At 35.9% G+C, this 13,372-nt stretch overlaps 1 protein-coding gene and 1 long non-coding RNA gene across 3 annotated transcripts in view; both read right to left on the reverse strand.

Moving 5' to 3' along the window:
* The window catches only part of LOC149499491 (uncharacterized), a 39,044-nt gene extending 29,803 nt beyond the window's left edge, over positions 1-9,241 (reverse strand). For both annotated transcript variants that reach the window (XR_016325713.1, XR_016325712.1), the window contains exon 1: positions 2,475-9,241. This is a non-coding gene — a long non-coding RNA (uncharacterized LOC149499491). The remainder of the gene's footprint in view (positions 1-2,474) is intronic.
* The window catches only part of Cals (calsyntenin 1), a 197,997-nt gene that overhangs the window by 178,772 nt on the left and 5,853 nt on the right, over positions 1-13,372 (reverse strand). The window lies entirely within an intron of this gene.

Here is a 13,372-nt window from a genome sequence, read left to right on the forward strand (position 1 = left end):
GTGAACAGGACGCCTAAGTTTTATTACTATTAAAAAAATCTTCATTTTTCTTTGTAAACTAACACGAAAAAGAGTGTATCTAATACCTCTGGCTTCCCGGTACTTTAATAGGATGGCCATTTGTATCATCTTCTATTTGTATCAAAGCGTTGGTATATTCGTGTAAAATTCAAATTGTTAATGTGCTTCGTTGACTGTCTTCGTTGTATCTACTCAAGTTTCCTCTGGTTTTCACTCAACCATATAATTTTTGCTCCCACATCAAAGTACGTTTTACCTATTCAGCTCACCAGGGATGAGACAAAATGTATTCATTTTGAAATATACTGAGTTTATTCAAACGGAACTAAAACCAAAACTGCGCAAAATGAAAGTAAACGACATTGTAACTGGGAAAGGTCTTTTAATTAAACATTCTCGGATCTCGTATGGACGAAATAAAACGCGCACGCTTCGAACAATGAACGTCGAGTTACGAACTTTCGCATGAAACTGAGACATTAATCATGTGACATCATGGCTTAAGCGAAAAAAAAACGTAACCTTGTACTGAACTTGCACGTTTAGGTTTTAATTAAATATACGTGATATTCGAAAACGTGATAAGTAGAATGTATTAAATAAGACGAACTCAATTTTTTGAGGTTCCGATTTTGAATTTCCGATTTTTCGAGCAATTCGAAAAACCAATATTGTGGAGAAAAAAATGCATAGACGGGAAAATGAGTTCATGGCTCACTCGATGTTTAATGTTTACCGGAACCCATAAACCTCACAACGTACATACCACCTCAGGCTTCAAACCAAAACGCATTACCGCTTCACAGCAGAAATGCGTATTGACTTATTTTAAAATATATTAATGTTTAGTTGTTTTATAAGACAGTCACCAGAAATAGTTAATTAAATAATAGCCTGAAAGAGTGGTGACAATCTTGAAAAATGGACGGTGGCAAGATTGCAGGCAAAAGATGTCGTGGTTGCAATCAAATGCGCTGGTCCGTTCAAATTAGCACAATTCTGAATACGTCAGTCTACGATTCCATGCACACCGCGGAGAACAGAGGAAGATGGCGAAACATCATCACCATTAGACGCCATTAGAACTTGTAGAAGTATCAAAGATTTTGCAGAGCATTAGACTAGAAGTCTTTTATATTTGAAAGATGTAGCTAATGTTTTTTTCTCTTTTGTGAAGTTTAAGTTTTTCTTACTGTGAATATGAATCCGATCGGCACTGATTCAATGATTTATTCTGAATAGAGCTTTTTGACAGAACACACGAAAGTGGGTCAATATTGTTCTGAGGTATTTTATTTATATTAGTGGAATTTCTATTATATAGAAATAAAATGTACTCTTTCATTGTGATGATATTTTTGGGTAATTGAAATCGATTTTCCATATTTATTGTTTGACATACTTTAATTCAATTTCGTCAATAAGCCAATAGACGAAAAATTCAACATTAGCCATCAACATACTACATTGAGTCCAAGATTTAAGTATTCATAAATTTAACAGTAAATTTGATAACTGAAGTGTTTTTCTGTGTAAAACCTGCCTACATTTGAGTTTTACTTGAAATTTTACTTTGCAACTTTCTATCTCGTGTAGAGGACGAATACACGATATTTACCTAAAATAGAAATCCAAAAATAAATCAGACGATCTACTTTATTATTAATTTAGCGTCTCCAACGACCAAAGGTGGCCGCGGCTTGAAATTATGAAATTCCAAAGTTGCTTTTATTTTGTAGTATCAGCCAGGCGCGATCAGCGCAAAATCTCAATAACTATATCCAACGATACATACATAAATCCTTTTTTTTTCTAGCGATACCTTTTTGTATCCCTAATTTTTACGAATACTGGCCAGTTTGTTACTTATTTTTGAATGACAAATACTGATGTTATTTGAATGCGGCATTTAGAGTGTTTTTTTAAATATTTCCATTTGTAACGAGGCTGTCAAAATTAGCACCAACCATTTTAACATTTAAGTAGCCGGCTCTTTAATATTTATTAAGGGAAAGAAACCCAGTAAAACCCGTCTAAGTTCGTTTCGATTCATGGCTTTTTTTTTCTATCCGCTCTTGAAAAGGAAAATTTATCACCGATAGTGCCACGGCAGCCAATGTATTTGGGAAAAGAGAACCAATCCTGCCGACAAACGTGATTTATCGTGCCAACTCGCAACGCATATTGAAATAGGTTGACATTTATCAAAAAATCATTACTTTAGCCGCCCCGAGGACAAACGGTCGTGTTCGCATCACGTACCACCGAGTCACGGAGTGGGCGCCAAGTTGGGAAAACATATGAGTTTGAATAAAGCATAGCTTCAAGCGCGTTAGCCTGATTGGTTAGGGGAAAATCATTATATTTATTGTGGACGGGTTTTGTGTGCTTCATTAGTTCGAACGATTTCAATTTTACTGATCTTATAAAGTCAGTTTCATAACTATACCAACTTTAGTTTTCTTCTTCTTCTTCCAGTGCCTCTTCAATCCTGAAGGTTGGCCGTTAGCTTCCTATATTCATTTTTATCAGCAGCCAGCCGGAACAACTGTTCGACGGAGGCAATACCGGTCCACTCTCGGATATTCCGGAGCCATGACTTCTTTCTTCGCCCAGCACGTCTCTTTCTGTCCACTTTGCCCATAATTATCAACTGCAGCAGCATGTATCTATCGTTCCTGAGCACGTGGCCGAGATATTCTATCTTGCGCTTTTTGATAGAAGGCAACATTTTCCGTTTATCTCAGTTTAACAAAAAATAAATTGAAATTCTATTTCAATTTCGTTCGCTTTTTAATGACGAGACAAATGCAAATCTCAAAATGATATCTGCACTTTCAAACAAAAACGATTCGTTCGTTTAAATTTGAGGTTTAAAGGATTATGCGATTTCTGAGGACTTCTTCAGGACTTATCCTCGAGCTCAACAGGTCTTCGAATGCGTTACCGAAAATATTATTATATTATATTAATACTTTAATTAAATATTTCACTTCTCTTTTTTTTTTTTTAAACCATAAAATTTTGTTGGTAATAATTACTTATAATCTATGTTAGTAACTTAAAAAATCTAACATATAACTATCATTACATATACATTTTGTACCATTACATTTTTTTTTTCTCCTTCCAAGTGCCTACTGCAAAGGCTATTTATTGATCAGCAGTCCCTCGATCTTGCTCGATATGATTCTCAAGACAAAAGGACAGACGTTCAAAATGAAGATCAAATACGAAACGGTTTCATGATTCTCAGTTCAGATCGAGGTAAAGATAGGTAAACTCACATTTGAATTAAACTAATGATTGAAAAAAACACTTTTTTTTTCGTACCCTTTAATTGTACGCACTAATATTAAAGCATAAGTACATCTCTGAATACCATCACGTAATCATTTTCCCAGAAAGGAAATTAATATGTCAGAAGTCCTCGAAAAAAAAAAAAGAAGGAAAGTCAAACAAAAAATAAATCCCGTATTTAAGCAAGCAATTAATCTTCATGTCTAAGTTATGATTTTTAATTTATACCAACCGTTTAATTGTACTTACGTACGTTGAATATTAAAGCATAAAGTACATCTCTAAATACCATCACATTGCCATTTTCTCGAGAAGGAAATTAATATGTCAAAAGCCCTCGAGCAAAAAAAAAAGAGGCAAAGTCAAACAGAACAAAACCCGTATTTAAGCAAGCAATTGATCTTCAAGTCCAAGTTCCGGAGTCTTAAGTCGTTTCATTTGTCCGTAGCTTCGTGGAGCCACATTTTTATCCTTGCGTTTCTTTATCGCTTCAGAAGTGGGACGCGGACAATGCCGAATCACCGGTAATGCGACGGCAACTAGGTCATCCGACGACTTACGTTTATTTTTTTTTGGTCTTCAATCAATAACCGAGCTCCGAATAACGAGTTATGATTTAAATATTTGATATTGTCATGGATAGTTAGTTGACTTGGTATTTAAATAGTTTTCGAAAACTTCTAATATTAAATTTTACCTTTCTTTACTAAATCTTTTAATTTTAGATTTTATTGTAACCACAATAATAGATTTCTAATTTAGCGGTTTAATAATACTGTTTTAGATCTACGTAATAATGTGTTCCTTGCTAATTTATTCAAATTGACATACATCAATAATATGCGCTTGCGAAAGTATTTATAAATTATAAAAGATGACTAATCAATGAACTTTTTACAACCTCTGGTTTTGCAGTCTTTGAGAAATGCCCTGAAGAATTATTGATGAGAATACATCATGGTCTCATTTTTTATAATCACACCACCCATCACCCATTGTGGTTTCTTCATCACACTGGTCCAGTCTGGAATGAAAACTCCCAACACGATATATACCCGCGATATGTCCTTCTTCAAACGAGATTTGAAAAGACTTCTAACGAATGATGAATAATGCTGGTCATTTTCATTAATATTAGTGTCTATCAGATGGGTCGTACAATTAATTATCTGGCTTCGGAGGCAATCAAAAAAATAGCTTTAGCATACCAGACATTTTAGTATTGTTGCCTAATGTAGAATAAAACCAATATACCCACAAAGTCATTTCGTAGAACATTCTAGATTACATTTAAAATATGTCAGATATAAACGCAAATTCTCATTTAAAGCATCAAAATGAACGAATTCACATTCAGCGAAACGTAGGTTTAAAGTACCGTGTCGGGCGGGGGTCCGCGACAATTTTCACGCACCGTTAGCGCTAACTGAAACTAAATATTAGCCGAATAAGTAATTCATTTCGCAACACCGAATAATGAAATATACCAAGCTATAATACACGAAATCGATTTGTTTGCAGTTTGCTTGTGTCCCATTTGTTTAGCCGTTTTGGTTTGATTGAGATACTGAAAATTATGGTGGGTACATCATTTTCCGAATCTGTCTATTCTTAAAAAAACTATTTACTTTTCAAAATTGTGTATCTTATACCTATTATGATACAGCAAATCTTCTATGGTAAAGATAAATGACTACTGAATTTCACAGAATAGTAAAAAAATAATATATTTGTTTTATGAACGATTTACCTTTAGAACTGACTTAAAGTATATTCGCATGACGACAGTTTGTACTGACTTGTGTTTGTTTTCCATAGAGGGCTCATAAAAGTCTGTAGTACATGGTTAGCCATTTTTCATACTGGGATTTATAATGTTGCGTGGCTAGTGTTAATTAAAGCGTAAAATATGATTAAATTCTAGAAATTTCTACAACGGAAAATATATCAAGTAGTGCCCTTGTACTCTGTATCCTTATTGTCGTGTTTCTTCTAACAGCTGTGTGTCCAAAATATATTAAATAAAAATAAATAAATAAATCAAGCCCTACTACATTCATTTTCGTTTTATCGAGAAAAATAGGTGTTTTAATGTGAAATTTTTGGATAGAGAGAAAGTGGAAGGGTATTCTGAGTTACACATGCGCAAAATGTACACCATTGAAGCTATTATTCAAGTCTCTTGGATCGATAACAATGCTCCTGAAATTAAAATTGCAAACTAATTATAAAACAAATCATTTAACGATGATAAATCACCGTAGTTCAGGTATGTTTATCTAGACGCTCCCCTGCATAGTGTAAGATTCTACCTTGAGTGACGAGATAATAGCGAGAGGTCTTTTGACCGGGTCTGGTTTACTGTACAAAGATTAAACTCCAATATATTTTGTATAGTCGATCCAGTCCTGACTATCATAATACCCAAGAGCGTATCTTTGGAGTCGACAAACACATTTGAAATTAACAGCCAATTAGAGACGTTTGATTAAGGATTTGGTTCTACTTATTTCCATCTAAACGTAGATACATTCCGGTTTGAACGGTAGGGTAGTTAATAATTCTTAGACTTAACCAATTACTCAAGGTACTACTTCTATTACCTCTGATAGCTGCTTAAGTCTAAACAGATTCCGTTAAATCTAAATAAGTACGGACGGCAAAATAACAATATCGGTCCAATTAAATGAAAATTCCCTATATCGGTGATTTCCCATTTATATCACACACAAAAGGCGCGCATCGGGACACATAATATCCGGCGACTGTCAGTCGATATCGACACAAAGCCGTCATTGTTCGAATTTGATTGAAATTTTTGTTGTGCGCGCAATAAAGAGATATGATTAGATAATATTTGCGACTGCTTACAAAGGGAGTTTATCACGATTTAGCAATTTTATTAGGTCTCTAAACAGGCCACGTGCTTCTAGATAAAATTCTGCGAATCTACGTTATAAAGTTAATTAGATGTGGAAATTCAAAAATACATTTTATCAGTCTTCACTACATCGTATAAAACAAAGTCGCTTTCTCTGTCCCTATGTATGCTTAAATCTTTAAAACTACGCAACGGATTTTGATACGGTTTTCTTAATAGATAGAGTGATTGAAGAGGAAGGTTTATATGTATAATAACATCCCTTAAATAGTGGTGAAATCAATAATAAATTACAGTTTCCGAAGCGAAGCGAGGGCGGGTCGCTAGTAAGATATAAACTAAATATAAAAAGATTCAGTTCTACATTACTGGTAATTGACTTATGTGTAAACAGGACGTTTTGTAACTTTCTCTATGAAACTGCCACTGACTACGATACCACTGCCATTGTAGACGTCATCCACCACGCTTCCACAATATTATGGTAATGTACAATTAATTGGCAGTAGGTACCTTCTTAATGACAAATCTATACTTATTGTTCCAAAAACCCTGCAAATTTTAGTCAAAGGGCAACATAAATACACCCTTGTTTAAATTTTATAAACTAATAAAAATATGCCCTTTAGAAGTACTACATACTTGCTTGTGAAGAGCGATGCGAGTGGCAGAAATCGTAAACGTGGTACTTTAGATATAAAAAAAAAATTGAGCCGTAATGTTTCGCAGTTGCAATGGCATAAAAAATGCACGGCACCTGCTTTTAGAGTATTCAGGTTCCGTCAGATGGCGAGGAAGCGTAGGTAAAAAAAAAAATAATAAAAAAAACGAACGACCCGGGTCTTCTTCGCGTAAAGTTGAAGTGGCAAATAGACGTCAAGATTTTTACGATCTTGCCAATTTCTGAGATTCCGTTTCAATTTTTGAGTGCTGTAAGCGTCGTGGAAATGAAGCTTTAAAATTTTTGAGGTAATAAAAGGGAGATATCAAACAAACTTTGGATTGAACTGAACATTTTTGGATCTTCGAGTTTACCTATACTAATATCTATACTGATATTATAAAGAGGAAAGATTTGTTTGTTTGTTTGTATCGAATAGGAAATAGGAATAGGAATAGGAATATAATCTATTTTGAAAAAATTAGGGATCCTTACTAAAACCCCAATAATGTAACCAAATGTATAAAATAATTACCTAAAATATTCTTTACATCGCGTTCCCTGCTAAATTATTGATGATAGAATTAAATAATCTACTACGACTTTGTAAAATATATAGTTATGCCGCAATAAGTGTTCTTTTATTTAAAAAAGTCAGTCAAAAAGTTTAGTTAAAAAACAGCGTCAAATATCGTTGAAATTTTTGTTAAAGACCCGAGCGTAGCCGGAGCGGGCTGCTAGTTAATAATATACTGATTGAAGAAAATATCGAGAGGTGAAAAGCTATTTTTGCAACTTCACAGGAGAGCAATTTAAAGAGAAAATATCATAACAAAAAAACTTAATTTTTAAAGTAAATTTAATTGAATTTCAATTAAAAACATGGAACTGTTGATGCGAATACCAAATAAAACGCATCTTTAATTACACAGATAAATGGAGCGTATTAGGTGAAATGTCGCTTATCCTTTCACCTAAAGTTATTGCAGATCTTGCTTGTATTCAATGTGGCGTATTGATCTAAAATTTAGTATCAACAAAAAAAAGAAACAAAAAAATATCTATTTCGAATACCGTTACCTATTTCTTTCACGAGTCACGATTGCAACGGGATAAAACATTTCACACGTTTCGATATATGTATTTATAAACTGAAGCGAAACAATGGTGGATATTCGTGCGAAACCCATTTACAAAGTATTAAAAAAAGAAAAACAAAACATCAACATCTGCCCTCTGGCGCTACAGAATAAACAGAAAAAAGTACCTATATTGCGACTAACGTGAAAAATCAACGCAGTGTCAGGACATATCCGGCTATTCGGCACGTTCTTTTTTTTTCCAGCTCGTGCACGGATCCGGAATAGTTCACCTGTGACTTTTTAATTAAAAACATAGCTTAGTCGCTTGTAGCGAGCGGATACGTTCAGTTCGAAAAGTTACTGCATGAGTGATTTCGCGTTTATCTACACTGATATTAAAAAGCTGAAGAGTTTGTTTGAACGCGCTAATCTCAGGAACTACTGGTCCGATTTGAAAAAAAATTTCAGTGTTAGATAGCCCTTTTATCGAGGAAGGCTATAGGCCATATATCATCGCGCTAAGATGAATACAAACGGAGCACCAATAAATAATGTTTTAAAATCGGGTTTTTTTTCCTTTTGAGAACTTCCGCTGCGTGCGCTGCAGAAATGGTTAAAGTTTCGCTAAAATAATGTATGACAGAACTGTTCCCCTTTAAAAGATCTAACAAAAAGTTCCCGACAGCATATGTCTATATGTTAAAGTTGGCTCACTATAACATTTTTTATCCTAACCAAATTTGCTCTAAAAGCATTCTTTGTGAACTATTCCACGCGGACGAAGTCGCGGGCAAAAGCTAGTCATAAAATATACGATTACCTTAATTGAGGTTACCTGATCACGGTATATGTATTTATTAGGCGTGTGCCAAAAATGATGTAGCGCCTCCATTCCTATATGTAACATTTTGTGTAACGAGGTATTCCAGTTTTAGGGGCAGACGCATTAACTTGATGCACCCTGATTATACTGTAATAACTTCTAATGTGATATACTGAGAGTGAGGCGAGGAGATAGGTGATTTTTAATACGCTTTTATTAGCTTTATACGTATTTTAATATGTAACAGAATCTTTGAACATGATTTTGACCCCCTTCAAAACGTCGGACTTAATCGAAATTTTGCATACTTATTAAGGACCGACGACAATTCGATATTTTAAACAGTTTGATCCGTTATCCTTACAAGGATAATCAGAAATAGCGATTTTTTGTTTTCCTGAGACCCGGAGTATTTGCGTCAAGACCAAGAAGGGAAACTACCAGGCGCGCCGATCACCTATTTCTCGGATAATTTACCGACTGATTCAAATGATTTTTTTTTTAAATAAATAAATAAAAGAGAAAAAGTTGAAAAAAATTGTGCTTTTCAGGATATTATCAAAATAACCCTTCCACTCATATCTGTTCATACAATATTTATAACTATTGATACCATGCACCCTACGCTTTTTTTTACAATAAAATCATTTTTACTTAAATTTCATACTATTGTTAATTCAAATTTATTAAAATTTATTTTCTATTTTTTAGTTGGATTTTCTATAGAAGCGGTTTTTTTTTAAGTTTTTTTAAACTATTATTTATTTTCAGGATTGAGATAGGAATACTGGTAACCCCGAGGCCTTTCAAGTTTTACGAGGACAGGTGGACGAGCAAAGGCTCAGCTAAGAGGGGTGGGATTTACTAACAACTGCCCGAGCGCCTCCAATGAGACCTAACCACTCAAGAGCAGCTGCTTTACGAATGAATCTACTACCGGATCGGAATCGCGACTTACTGACAAAACAGCGAGAAACTCAGCGGGTTGATGCATTGGTTAGGTTGCATGTCGAACTCTTTGCCGAGTTCGACGAGTACGGTTACCGGAGTCCCTAAGCCTTTACTGGTGGTAGGATCTCTTGTGAGTCCGCGCGAGTAGATTCCACCCTGCCTATTTCTGCCGTGAAGTAGTAATGCGTTTCGATTTGAAGGATAGGGCAGCCGTTGTAACTATACTGAGATCTTAGAACTTATACCTCAAGGTGGCAAGGTGGGCAAGGTGGCACATTTACGTTGTAGATGTCTATGGGCTCCAGTAACCACTTAACACCAGGTGGGATGTGAGCCCATCTAACCCATAAAAAAAAGCCTGCTCCTAGTGTTAGATCTGAAGGCGTCTAATGCAACAGTTACTGGATCTGACGGATCCGTAAGGACGTGTCTAGGGCTAAACGGTCATGAATACACCGAAAATAGCCGTCGGAACTAATGAAAACAAAGAGATTAGGATACTATTGGAATCAAGACCTTCCATACGCTTTACCCATTGCAGCAATTGAAGTGTAATGTTTAAACAAAATCCACATAAAATTTCAAGTACCTTTGCAGAGAAATAAACTCGCATTGTGGCGTTAAGTGTCCCGGGAACAATACAAGTCCACGATTCACATTGTGCGCGAGTACAGACAGAACACACATTATGCATGTATGTATGTATGTATTTTGTATGTATCGTCTCATTGTTCTCTTAGGATGTTATGTAACGTGAATATTAATAGGCATGGTTTTAATTTGAATTCTGCGGTTCCGCTCGTATTGGCTTCGTGAATGAGTTGCGGCCTCGTTATAAATTGAAGCCGCAATATGGAAGGACTAATATAAAGTTAGTTCGAACTTTATAAGGATGTGCCGAAGATTATCCTTGTTGAAACGAAATTTCTTTTAGAGACAAACCACTGATCAACTTTTTATATTATACTAACTGTACCCGTCCGCTTCGCTGGGCATTTAAAATTAACATTATTATTTCTCACCCCCACAAAGATTCTGATCATTAACGCCCCCGCAACTGATGTAGGGAGTCCAACACTCATATAAATATTAGCCTATCCATTAAGTACATGTATTTTCTACATGGATACCAAGTTTCAAGTCAATCGGATGCCTGGTTCAGTAGTTATAACGGAACATCCGTAAAAACCACTGTAGATTTATATATTAATATATTAGTAGGTATAGAAGTCTAGATGATACGTTTCGACCAGTTTTAGTGTGAATTGTAGTACACGAGGACGTATAAAGCTAAATATTTATTCAGATAATGATAAACGTTTTTTTTCATTTGATCATCATCATCACAATCATCTCAACGTTAATTTGCAGTAGGACTTTTTATATTTTATTGCCCTTGTAGGCAGACGAGCATACGGCCCACCTGATGGTGAGTGGTTACCGTCGCCCATGGACTTCAGCAATGCAATGATCAATTTGATGCAGCAATAATCTAATATTAAAAAAAATAATCAAATAAGTATTTAAAAAAAAAAAAAGACACGCCCGCTGAGTTTCTTGCCAATTCTTCTCAGGACGGAGGCTAGTTCTTGTGAATTGGCGGTAGTTCTTTTGACGTTCAACAACTATGTACTTTCATTTATGTTGAATTTTTTTTTTTTGATATTATTTGATTTGAATGCCAGGGGCAGAGCCAAGCCGCTGCCTACCGCTTAATACTCTCCACAAGCCTCGTTTGAAGAAGGACATGTCATAGCGCTCGGGAAACACCGTGGAGGGGAGCTCATTCCATAGCCGGATGGTACGTGGCAAAAAAGATCTCTGGAAACGCACTGTGGATGACCGCAGTGGCTCCAGGTAGTACGGATGAACTCTACTCCGATGGCGGGCGGTGTGATGGTAAAAACGAGATGCCGGTATCATCTCGAACAATTCCTCAGAGCACTCCCCATGGAACATACGGTATAAAATACAGAGAGAACCGAAGTCCCTCCGCAGACCCAGAGGTTCCAAACGATCCGTGAGACTGGGATTATCGACAATCCGAACGGCCCTCCTCTGTATGGAGTCAAATGGAAGAAGCTGGTATTTGGGAGCCCCGGCCCAGAGATGGGAGCAGTACTCCACGCGAGGCCGGACTTGTGCTTTATAAAGCAGAAGCCTTTGTCCAGGCGTGAAGTACCGCTTCGCTCTGTTGAGGACTCCCAGCATTTTGGACGCCAACTTGGCTTTGCCTTCCAAATGACTCCGAAACTGGACATCGTCCGAAATGTCGACCCCAAGTATCCCAATACTCTCGGAAGGTTGCAGGGATACTCCTTGGAAAATTCCATTTCAATTTCAATTCCAATTAGTTATAGTCGAATTTCACTACTGCGGGACCTCTAGTAATAATTAATTTTAAAGTTAATTTTAACAACGTCACCTTGCATTCTGTTAAAATGTCAAACTAGAGAACGTAATTAGACCGACAATCCAACATCTCTTCCATCCGATCTCTTAAAAAACATCTATTTAACTTGTGTTACGTAGGTAACGCCGCAAGATCTAATATTGCTACTACATGTATGACAAAATTGCAACCAAATTTTTGTATTATATCCTATGAAGCAGCTGAAGCTGAAGTTTTCGACAACATCGGACAATAACGGTAATATGCATATCACAACTGGTCCTGACCAAACACTGAATAGTACATATTGTTCTGTACTGTACTGTTGTTATAGTATATGTGTTCAAACACAAGAAGATACAAAAGATATATCATAACGTTTTTTTAATTTTATTAAATAACTACACTCGGGTGCAATGAAATCGCACATCTGTACATTTTTTGAAAAATATTATTTACTTCTTTTTATTTAAAAAAATACATATATTTTTTAACATAAGGTTAAAAGATAGTTCAATACCTATTCAATGATACCACATAAGACATGATAAGTTTACCTGCCTGCTGAAACAAAACGACAACAGCAAACTCCAAAAATTGCTCCCTCAACTCACTGCAGTTTGCAAGACCAACTGCAGGTATAAAAAGGCATGTTTTGTGTAAAACGTCATCAGTTGCAAGCCAACGCTTAACCTGATAAGACCTCTAGTGACTCCAATTGCATTTGTCTGAAAAAGATGGATACTACTCCGGAAAAAGCCGCTCAAGTCGTCGCTCTAATTGAAGCGGGCCAGAACCAGAGTGCTGTAGCTCGACAACTGAATATCAGCCGATATTCAGTTCGTCGTGTGTACCAGCGCTATCGGGAGACTGGTGGCTTTGAAAGGCGATGAGGATCTTCAAGACTTCATCAGAAACTTGATAGAGTCGATGGGGAATCGGTGTGAAGCTGTAATTCGGGCAAGAGGGGGAAATACTTGTCTATACTAATATTATAATCTATACTAATATTATAAAGAGGAAAGATTTGTTTGTTTGTTTGTTTCGAATAGGCTCCGAAACTACTGGACCGATTTGAAAAATTCTTTTTCCATTAGATGCCGCCATTGTCCCTGATGAACATAGGCTACTTTTTTTTTTATTTTATTTTTTTAGTTTCATGTGTGTTTTAATGTTTCCGAAGCGAAGCGAGGGCGGGTTGCTAGTTACTAATAAATGATTTTTCAGTATTCTTTGTGTTTTTTTTTTATTAATCCCCAAA

The sequence above is a fragment of the Bombyx mandarina genome, chromosome A1, assembly GCF_030267445.1.
Source record: "Bombyx mandarina strain Sakado chromosome A1, ASM3026744v2".
Taxonomy (NCBI): Eukaryota; Metazoa; Arthropoda; class Insecta; order Lepidoptera; family Bombycidae; genus Bombyx; species Bombyx mandarina.